This window comes from Salvia splendens, chromosome 1, assembly GCF_004379255.2.
Source record: "Salvia splendens isolate huo1 chromosome 1, SspV2, whole genome shotgun sequence".
Taxonomy (NCBI): Eukaryota; Viridiplantae; Streptophyta; class Magnoliopsida; order Lamiales; family Lamiaceae; genus Salvia; species Salvia splendens.
In genome coordinates this window covers 20,678,970-20,690,694 of record NC_056032.1, presented here as the reverse complement: position 1 = coordinate 20,690,694, position 11,725 = coordinate 20,678,970, and positions in this window count along the sequence as shown.

The window sequence follows — 11,725 nt, the reverse complement described above, 5'->3', positions numbered from 1 at the left end:
CTTATGAAGGTAAAAAAAATTCTTCACTTGAGGAGGGAATTTCCTTTTATGAAAAGTATACTAAAGAGGCTTGTTTTGATTGTCGAAGATTTGGAAATAGGTCTAGTGGTGGTGTTATTACTTTTCAGTATGTTGTTTGCAACAAACAAGGTTTTCATACAGTTGATCCGTTGGATGTCAATGTATGTATATCTGAGGATGTGAACGTGTCAGATGATGATGAAGTAACTTCAAAGAAGAAACTTAGACATGGCACAAAAAGGTGTGGATGAGGAGCAAGGATCAGTTTCAAGTTTTTTTCTGATTGTGGTGTTAAATATTACTTGTGCATCAATTCATTGAGGAACACAATCATGCTATGGTTGACAAAGATCATAAGCGATTTATGAAAGGAAATCGCAGTATGAATGATGTTCATCACAAGTTTGTTGAAGATTGCACCAAAGCTAACATCGGTCCTACTTCAACTTTCAACTTATTAAAGGAGTTTTTGGGTGGTTATGATGTTGTTGGGTGTACGTTGAATGATGTTAGGAATTTTTCTCGTGATATTAAAGAAAAACTGAAAGAAGTGGATGTTCAAATGATCCTAAATCAGATGCAAGAGAAGAAGAGAATTTGTGAAGGTTTTTTTTACAAATATCAATTATCACCTGATGATAATAAGTTAGTGAGCTTATTTTGGTCTGATGCTGAGTCTCGGAAACATTATCATATGTTTGGAGATGTTGTAGCATTTGATACAACACATTTGACAAACAGGTAGCTTATTTATTATACTTGGTAATTTACATACATAGTAGTTAGTTGACTTAGCAGTTGACATAGTGGTCAACATAGGATATATCTGTAGTTGACATTGGTTATTATTAAAAATTTGTAGATGTTTTGTGTTGATCTATTTGTTCAATAGGTATCGTATGGTGTTTGGTCCATTTACCGGGAAAGACAATCACAGGTGTCCTATTGCATTTGGAGCTAGTTTCGTATCCAGTGAGAATTGTGATGCATTCTCATGGCTTTTCACTGTGTTTGTTGAATGCATGGGTGTTGCTCCAAGGATCATAATCACAGACCAAGATTGGGGAATGAAGCTTGCAATTGAGAACGTATTATCTGGTACAAGGCATCGTTTGTGCATGTGGCATATTATGAGCAAGCTATTTGAGAAAATACCTAAATCTTTTTCTGATAGAGAAAAGTTTAGTAAGGAGTTTAAGACTTGTGTTTGGTCAGAATTGTTAGATCCAGATGAGTTTGACATATTATGGACTGGTATTGTTGAAAAATATGGTGTGGAAGATAATAAATTGTTTAAGGACATGTTTGCTATTAGACATTTTTGGATCCCAGCCTACTTTAGAGTTGTTCATATGGGTTCTTTAATGAGAACATCTTTTTCATAAGCTGAAAACAGTTTTTTTAAGAGGTACCCGAAACTGTTGTTTAATTTTGCTAACTTCACTCTTCAGTATAATAATGTCATTGATTGTAACATCCTAAAATTTTTGTGACCTTTATTTAATATATGTCGATTGGAAATTTCATTTATGAAATTTAAATTGTTGCTACGTGATTGAGTTTGATTATGTGGAATAAATCGTCATGGGGGAATTGGAATGAAGTGCTATTTATATTTTAATTTGGGGAAAATCAATTTAAATAAGATCATGCATCTTGTTCTAGCCAAATAAAGTGGCTATTGTCGGCCCCTCTAATTATTGGAAATTTTATTCTTTCTTGGGTTTAATTAATTGTTTTGGGATATTCATCCAAATTAAATCCAAATCAAATTATCTCTAAATTGTGCTACATGAAATTCGAACTCTAACCTATTATTTTTGTGAGTTTCGAATATTCTCTATTTTAATTAGGAGGATGAATTAGTTTCTTTGATTTAATTGGTACCTTGTTGATTTCCTTTAGCTATTTTAAATCCAATTAAATCTTGCCACATTTTATTCCCTTACCCCAATTAAATTAAGAGTTGAATTATTTCCTTGTGGCTATTTAAGCCAATTTTTGCCCCCCCTATTTGTAGAGGAGAATATATATGTTTCCTTTTTGTGGAATTCCTTTTATTCAATTAAATACCAAATTAATACCTAAGTCAAATTAATTGGGGATGTGAATATTTTCCTTCTATTGTGTCTCCATCCCACACGTTTTTTTGGCTTAATTTCCTAGTGGAACTTTATTTAATTGTAGCCTATTTTATGAGAGTCTTTTCCTATAAAGAAATTACCAAATTTAAATCCCATTCTATTTAATTGAGGATTTAAATAATTTCCTTGTGCACACCATCAAAATTTTCGCCCCCTCCCTCATTATTTCCTACTTGGAGATTTAATTTATTTTGTTCCCTTGTTTATGGAATATTCATTGTTTTATTTTCTAAATTGTGAATCTATTCCTCTCCAAGTAATACCAAATAAATTTCTTATTGAATTTCCAGCTATAATTTTTGAAAACTTACCTTCCTTTTAATTGTGGGATTTTATTTATTGGCCTCTATTTTATTCCTCCATAATTAATTAATTAATTCATTAATGGGATTAAACCTAGGACTATTTAATCACCTAAACTAAACCCTAGCCCCCATTCTCCCTCAAATTTTCGTCCACCTCCATCCTCTCCCTCTCTCCACACGCCACTCTCCTCTCCCTCTCTTCATCCTCTCCAAAATTCCTGCCAATCCTTGTTCTTGCATCCATTGGAGTTTAATTTTCAAGAGTTCCCGACGAATTGTATCAATCTTTGCTTCTACCGTTTGGTTTTCGTTTCAAGAAGGTATAATTGAATCTTTTCCCTCAGCTTCACCATTGAAAACCTTGTTCTTGATTCCTTCATGCATATAGTGAGTGTAGGAATCTTAGATCGCATAATTAATAGATGGGAATTTGTGTTTGTATGAGAACAATTGTGAATATGCAATTTTGATTGAATATGTGTGAAGTTTGAATGAATCATTGGTGAATGATGTGTGATTATATGAGAACGTGATTGTGAGAACCTTTTTAACCATGATTGTGTGTTGGAATCATGAAAAAAATTGTGTTTGGATGAATGGGGAAGAAACCCTAATTTTGAAATTGTGAGGCCTAAAAACTAGGGTGTTCGGAAAGTAAATTCCGACGTGTGTTTGACACGAAATTTTGACTGAGTAAACTTCAAGGTTTTTTCTGTTTTTTATTTGAATTTCAGCCAATTTTGACGAAAGATGAGTTTTTGATAAATTTTTTAAGTTGACTGCGCAATTCTGCCAGAAACTTGTATTCTCGCCCAGAAAGTTTCGTTTTCTATTTGACCGACCAAATGGCCTCCTTTTGATGTGAATTTTTTTACTAGATGAAATTTGATGTATCTTCTGAGGTGTGTGAAAATTTCAGCCTCTTTGGACATCGGATGAATATTTGGTGAATTTTTCAATTGAACTGCACAGTGCGGCCAGAATTTTGTGTTCCGACCAGAGAGTTTCACTATTGTTTTGACTGGCCAAATGACGTGATTTTGGAGTAAAATTTTAACTGCATGAACTTAAATGTGTCTACTATGTTGTGACCAAACTTTAGCTTCATATGAGGTCGGATGGATTTTTGGTGATTTTTATAAACCAACCGCACAGTTCTGCCAGATTTGTTGTTATGTGGAAATATCACTTGTTGCCAAATTTGAGTGAATTATATGATGCATGTACGATTTAGGAATGTATCCTATGACGTGATTATGTGTGACACGTTGAGAAATATTATGACATGTTTTCCTTATGTTGATGAATGTTGGGATGGGTAATTTAAGAGAATGATAAAAGGAACGATAGGACATGCATGATAATGTGACTTGATGGAAGGCTGATTTGTATTGTTGTTTGGCAAGGGTTATTGTGTGTACGTGAGCACAAGGAACGAGGGTTGCCTTAAGTGGATATTGAATTGTTTAAGCAAACAAGGTGGGCTTTCTTTTACAAATCTTTTTATTTTCTGAAAATATGATGTGGTGTCATAAGGGTGGTTTAACTTGTTATGTCATGACATGTTTTTTTTTGTGAGATTGTTGCCTGATGCCTAGTTCGTCTTAGCTTGCTCCGTTAGGCTATATGGCTGTGTTTTGAAATGAATTCGGGTCTGAGTAGGGCCGCAAATCCTATCAGGCTGTGTACACTGGTGGGGTCGTGAGTCGTCCTTGCTAGTCGGCCGGTCTCGTGGGCGAACAGTGTGGCCACACTTTCGTCGCACTGCGATATGATGATTGTGATTGATGGATTGATGAGAAAGTGGGGAGATTGATTGTCTGGCCAGACTTTGAAATATTTTTGTGTTCTGGTGATATTTCTTAACTACACATAAAACTCGAGATCACTGGTATGGATGACATAACTGTATAAAATGTTTTCGGCATGAGCCCATTGAGTACAACAAGTACTCAGCCCTGCATGTGTTTTCCCCTATGTGCAGGTTGAGAGGGATGTTGCGGTGGATGTTGAGTCGGCCTAGGAAATTGGGATGCGTTGTGTCTTCATACATAGACGTTATCCTTGACTCTCTTTGAAACCTTATTTCCGCTGCTATATTTTTGAACTATGCCTCAAGACCTTACTTTATTTCGTACTGTTTTGAGTATGTCAAATTCTGTTAGACTTTAATTCGTTGTTTACTTCATTACTCTAAAATGGTTTTTCGTAAACTAAAACAAATGTTTTCTTTTAGAAGTTAATTGGTTTTGTTTTATGTTTATTTTCCCCGCTGCTTCTTTGGAAAAATCGTTTGCTAAGTCTTTGCTAATTAATAATGAATTTTCGACATTTGGTTTCTTTAAACTAAACACTTGTTGTTTAACAGTTGATGAACTAAAATATTATTCTTTTAAGCTAATTGAGTGTTTCTTATGAACTGTTATCCTTAAATGTTATTCTTAATGTTTGTCCCTTGGTCACGATCGCCTCATTTGTAGTACCCCTAGTATGGGCAGTCGTGACATTGATGCTCAAAGGAATCAAACTGAAAGGCTTGACTATTATGATTCTATAATCTCTCCAAAATATGCCACTGATTTAGCATTTGAGAAGCAATTGGCATCTGTATACACGGATAAGATGTTTAGAGTGGTACAAGAATTGATTTATTAGGCTGATAAGAGTTGTCGGATGATTAGCATGTCCACTTTGGAGAACATCGAGGTCTTTAAAGTTTCTGATGCTAGAAAGAAGACCTTCACAGTTACACATGAGATAGAGACTGAGTCATTTGATTGTGAATGTAAACTATTTGAAAGGTGTGGTTATCTATGCAGCCACCTTTTCTTCATCCTCAGAACAAAGATGTCAACAATATTCCAGAGAAGTATGTTGGTAACCGGTGGCTGAAAAGTGAATTATTGAAGGCAGTTCATGGTCTCACGAGTGATGAAAGTGTGTCTGCCAAAGGTATGTGAACTGTTTCCTATTGATATTTCAGTTTATTTGTCATATGTTGCTCAAACAGGACGACGACATTCTCTGTATCTAACAAAAACACTCATGTTTAGTATATTTCAATTTTGTGTTGACATAAACTATATAGGCTGTTGACATGTTACAGATTTAGGGTTCATATAATTTATATAGGATATTGACGTGTTATATGTTTGCAGGTTTTGACGAAGATGACAAGCTACAGATTGGTAACATGTGTCATGGATGTTACTTTGGTCTATATCAACGCGCTTTTAAGAATAAAAATCATCTGATTGCATTGGATAATTTACTTGCGGGTATAGGTCCTCAAATTTTTACTGATGTCACTACTGGATCTTCATTAGTTGATAAAAATGATTCCATCAAGAACATATATGGTATTGCTGTACCTGAAGAAATAACTGCACATGCTCCAGATATGGTTAGTACAAAGGGAGGTGCAAGTGACAAGAAAAGCAGGATTAAGTCGAGCATAGAGAAAGCAATGGAAAAAGCAAGTAAACTTCATAGGCGTTGTGGAAACTGTAATAAAGTGACTGATCATAATGCCAGGAGTTGTGGCAGAAAGTGGACATAATTGTTCTTTTTTAACAAATAGAGTTGTTTTTTAGTTTTAACATATGCTACAAGTTATTGACATTTTCTTATTAGTTGTTGATATTTGATTTTGCACTCTGACTTTTGGCACTGGAATCTCCCAGAATGAAACAACATTCTGTTGTCAGTGCAATAAAATTCATGTTAGTTACAATTAAAATTATGTCAAATATATATACTAGTCATGTCAGCAACTAATATAATTATGTCAACTATGGTGCATCTCGTGTCAAAAGCACATACTAGTCATGTCAACTACGGTACATATTGTGTCAACTACATGTACAAGCCATGTCAACTATGTTACATACTATGTCAACTACACATAGAACGATGTTAACTACAATTATAAGTCATGTCAACAACAATCATAAGAAAAAATAGTTGTTGACATTTAATAAGAAAAAATAGTTGTTGACATTTGATAAGAAAAAATAGTTGTTGACATTTAATTCTAGTTGTTGACATTTGATAAGAAAAAATAGTTGTTGACATTTAATTCTAGTTGTTCACATTTGATATATTACTATAGACTGCATGGTTTAAAAATCAGTTTGAGATAATTGTTTTACATATCCATCTAAAAAACATGATAAGATCAAATATCCAAACCACTTTTTGTTCAAAATCAGAATAAAACAGTTGTTTACTTCTTGCTTCTACAGCTAAACCATTCCTTGAACTTGTTCTATAACTCAGGCAATCTGTGCTTGTTTGCTGTCATCCAGTCGTCAACGACACATACTATATCCATACACTGCTTTTTCGCTTTGATATTTTTCTGTTTTCTGGTTTAAAATGAAACACAATAAATCTATATCAATTATAAGTTCGAGCATTAAGTATACTATGTTAATAAATCCAAAATGAAACACAATAAATCTATATCAATAACTCTTTTTGGTTCAATCTACAACCATCCTAATAGCCATTCAAACAAATATTTAACTTGTTATTATAGCTATGTCAATAGGTATTGTATGAAATGATCCTTAACTATGTCAATAACTATTATAGCTATATCAACAGCTATGTCAATAGCCATGTCAAACAAATCATATACTCTGTTCAAACAAGCATATACTCTGTTTTATAGCTATGTCAATAACTATTGTATGAAATGAAACACAATAAATCTATATCAATAACTCTTTCTGGTTCAATCTACAATTATCCTAACAGCTATTCAAACAAGCATATACTGTTATTATAGCTATGTCAATTGCTATTGTATGAAATGTCAATAATCTTAAAAATTTAAATAAATCCTTAACTGGAAGGTGATGCTTCCAATTGCGATTCTACCATGGCTAATCAACAAAACAATTCAGCAGAAATCGAATTCATAAGAAAACAAATCCAGATTTGTTTTAATACACTAAAATTGAAGCAATATACTTAAAATTTGAATCAATTCCTGAACCTGAAGAAGTCGGAACCACCGCTGAAGAAGTCGGAACCACTGCTGATGTGGAACGCCGATTCTCTTCGAGGCGTTTCAACCGATTCAGCTACAATCGGCGCTTCAACCGATTCTCTTCGAATTTGCTCTTCAATCGTCATTGTAGAAATTTATGTTTGAAGGTTTACGATTTGAATTTTGAAGATCAGCAAATTTGTGTTTGCACAATTGTATGAATTATATGAAGATCAGAAGATATTTCAGCGAGAGTTTTAGAGAGGGTTTTAGAAAATGATTTCAAATCTAATTTTATTTTTTCTGCCATTTGATTAATGAAATGACACTTATACCCCCGTGTTGACATAATGTGATAGCTGTTGACATTTAGTTAATCTTGTGGATTAGTGGCTGATATTGTATCTCATTTCTCAATTTAGCTGAATAATCTCAACCTAACAGGACCATATATATATATATATATATAGAGAGAGAGAGAGAGAGAGAGTTGTGATCAATGTCGAACCCTTCTTAAAGACCGAATCTCATCCATCTATTAATCACATCTAATGGTTATTAATAATCACATATTATCTGATTTTTTTAATGATAAAAGGGTAATTTTGGAAGATTAAATCTCTCTTTCTCCATCCTTCCTTCATCTCACCGCTGCCTTCCCTTTGCGACGCCGCTGCTGTCTCGGGGAAGGTCTCGTTGCCGTTGTGGTTGGCGTTCAGCCGCCATCACTGTTCAGTTTGTGGAACAGCGAACAGTCCGTACTCCGGTGCCTCACTCCAGGCTGTTCATCACTGAGCAGCACTCAGCGCCACTCCTGTCACGGTGTAGTCAGCGGTGTCGCTGCCAGTTACCTCAGCGGCTCAGCCTGCTGCTTCCGGCGCCGTCACGCTACTGCCAACGAAACCCACCACTGCTGTTGTTGTGATCCCGATCAGCCACTGCCGTCGATTCTTGCTGCTGCCGGAGGGGCGCTGTTGTTTCCCGCACGCGCCTCTGTTATTAGGTATTGCTATGATGTCACTTTGGTGATTGAATTATGCAATTCCCTTGGTGTACAAAATAGGTAGCAGTCTCTCCCTTGGTGATTGCTATGCTGTTATTTTATTCAACTTGTACTGTTATTCGCTATGAATTTGGAGAAGAAAAAGTATAAAAATCATCCTTATTTAGATTCTATATTACTTCATTCAACTTGACTATTACTTCATTCAGTTACATTATTACTTCATTCACCTAGATTATTACTACTTCATTATTTAACTATCTATATTACTTCATTTGACTAGATCACTACTTCATTTTATTATATTCTATTACTTCATTCAAATAGTTTTATCACTTCATTCGACTAGGTTATTACTTTAAGGGATTCTTGAGCATATGAGGAAGATTGATCACTACTTCATTCATATGTGCATTTACTTCATTCAACAAGTATACCACTTCATCACAATAGGATTTTACTTTATTGAACTTCAATTGGGTTATTACTTCAATCCATTACCTTATTAAATGAGGTTATAACTTCATCAACATTGACATACATTATAATAAAGAATAAATACTCCCTATGTCCCATTATAAAAGAAACGTTTTCCTTTTTGGTTTGTCCCATTAAAAATGAAACGTTTCTAAATATGGAAACAATACTCTCTCTTCTTTTTCTTGTCTCTTACTTTACTCTCTCTTCATTAACTCACAAAACAACACTACATAAAATCTCGTGCAAAAAGCAAATGTTGTATATTTAATGGGAAAGAGGGAGTACTTCATTTTGAAAACACTTCACACAGTCTATTCGCTTTAAATTTTGTACAAAGGTTAAACAAATACAAATTCAAAGTAGAATGAAGTAATAATCTACTGGAATGAAGTAATTAACTATTGGAATGAATTAATAACTCTACTAGATGAAGTAATAAGCTATAAATGTAATTTGACAAAAATACCCTCGGTTGAAGTAATTTGTCTACCTAATGAATGCGACATTTTTCACTACTTCATCTCATCTCATCCATTAAAAATTAGATCTAAGGGCCCTAATTTGGTCTCTAGTTCAGTCTTTAAGACTAAATTTGTGAATAATGAGACTCTCTCTCTTTCTCTCTCTCTCTATATATATATATATATATATATATATATATAGGGATGTATTTATATCCTTATGCTAAATAGTGCTAAAACAGAAAAACATTTCCCAACCGTTGGATTTTATAATCTAATGGTCCCTTGTTTTGTCATGTGTAATTTAATATAATATTTATAAAAACTGAAAAGGGCATTGCTGGGAGTTAATACTTTAAACGGTTAATATCATTCCTTGTTTCACTCCTTTATGGTTGCATAATATATTTGATTGATTTTTTCCTTAATTAAAAAACAATCAAAATCATAGTGTTTCAATTCGTAATATGTTTTCCACAATAGATTTTCATTTTGCAAAGAATTTCCATGATTCACTCCACTTAAGTAACACGATTTCGGCGATTATATTTGTTCACAATACTTTTTTGGCTTCCATAAATTTTAAGCATATGTGTTCTTTATTCATAATGTCAAATAATGTACAGTCTGAATTTAAATAATGTACGTATTTCAGGGAATAATGTTTAGGCTAAGTAGAACTAAATAATGTACTCCAAGTGGCCTTTAATATACATGTGTAATTCTAAATGATGTACCGGTGTATGTATTTAATGATTGGCGAGAGTTGAATCCATACCCTTTGGGTTTAGCAATCCATGAGGCTAGGTAGAATTACCTACTAACAAACGAAACCATCACCAAAGGCAGGGAGTTTGAATCATTTCCCGTGGGTTGTATAGGGTATAGTACCCACCACATGAATTAAATTTCATTTTTTAATGTGTGTTTTAGATTTGGTACATTATTTAATATACCAATAGTATCTAATAATGTACATTCGTAATAGTGAATAATGTACATATCAAAGAGAATAATGTTGAAAGAAACTTGAATTCATACCCTTTGGGTTTAGCAATCCATGTGGCTAGGTTGTAGTACCCACTCACAAACGAAACCATCACCAAGGGCAGGAAGTTTGATTCATTCCCCTAGGGTTTATCAATACATGGGCTAGGGTATAGTACCACAACATGAATTAAATATTATTTTTATGTGTTTTAGATTTTGTACAGTAAGTAATGTACAAACAGTATCTAATAATGTACATTTGTAACAGTGAATAATATACAGATTGCAGAGAATAATGTTGAGCGTGTTGCGGCGCCAAAGCATTTACATTGTTTATAATATTCATGTTTACATTGTTCATAATATTTTTGTTTTAATGTACACTTTGACTTTTGTATATTAATGATAGCATTGTGTGCATTAAATAATTGTACATTATTTACGATATGAACAATACGTTAATTGTATAATAACGCCTACATTATTTATCTAGTTTGTAGGTAATGTACATGTAGGGAACAATAATGTAACACATCATAACATAGTAATAGTAATGTACCATTGTAATAGAATAATTAGAAGATGTACCTATAAGTCATAACTAATGTAGTCATTCACTTATAAATAATATACGAAAACTCATTATTAATAATGTAGTCATTCAATAGTAAATATTCAATAGTATATAATGTAGTCATTCACTGCCTAAACAAACGATGTGCATAAAATACATAACTAATGTAGTCATTAACTAGTGAACAATGTACGAAAACTCATTAATAATGTAATCCTTCAGTAGTAAATAATGTTGATGTCAAAGCAGCTGTAAAAAATAATATGTTTGGAAAATAAACGAAAAAATATCAACATTTCTTCTTCCCCTTATGCTTCTCTTTGCCTATATCCATATCTTTTTCTGGACATGATCTCGAACCATGATGGCACATCGCACCACATGTCCTACACTTTCGAAGTGGTATGCTCGCCTCCTTTATAAGCTTTTCCATCTGGGAGATCATAAGACTAGCATTTGTACACAAAAAACAAATATAACTGTTACCAAACATAATCCAAAATAGTATACATTATACGATTACTTTTGTACATTATTCATTGTTAGGCATGTACACAGGTACATCATTTAGTATTAAGCATGTACTTTAAAAGCCAATCTTTGTACATTATTTGCCGTTGGAAATCCAAAACACATAAAAAAGCGAAATTCAATGTATGTAGTGTTATTATGCCCTAACCTCATGGATTTCTAAACCCTAGGGGAATAATTAAAACTCTCTACCCTTAGTGATGGTTTCATTTGTGATTGG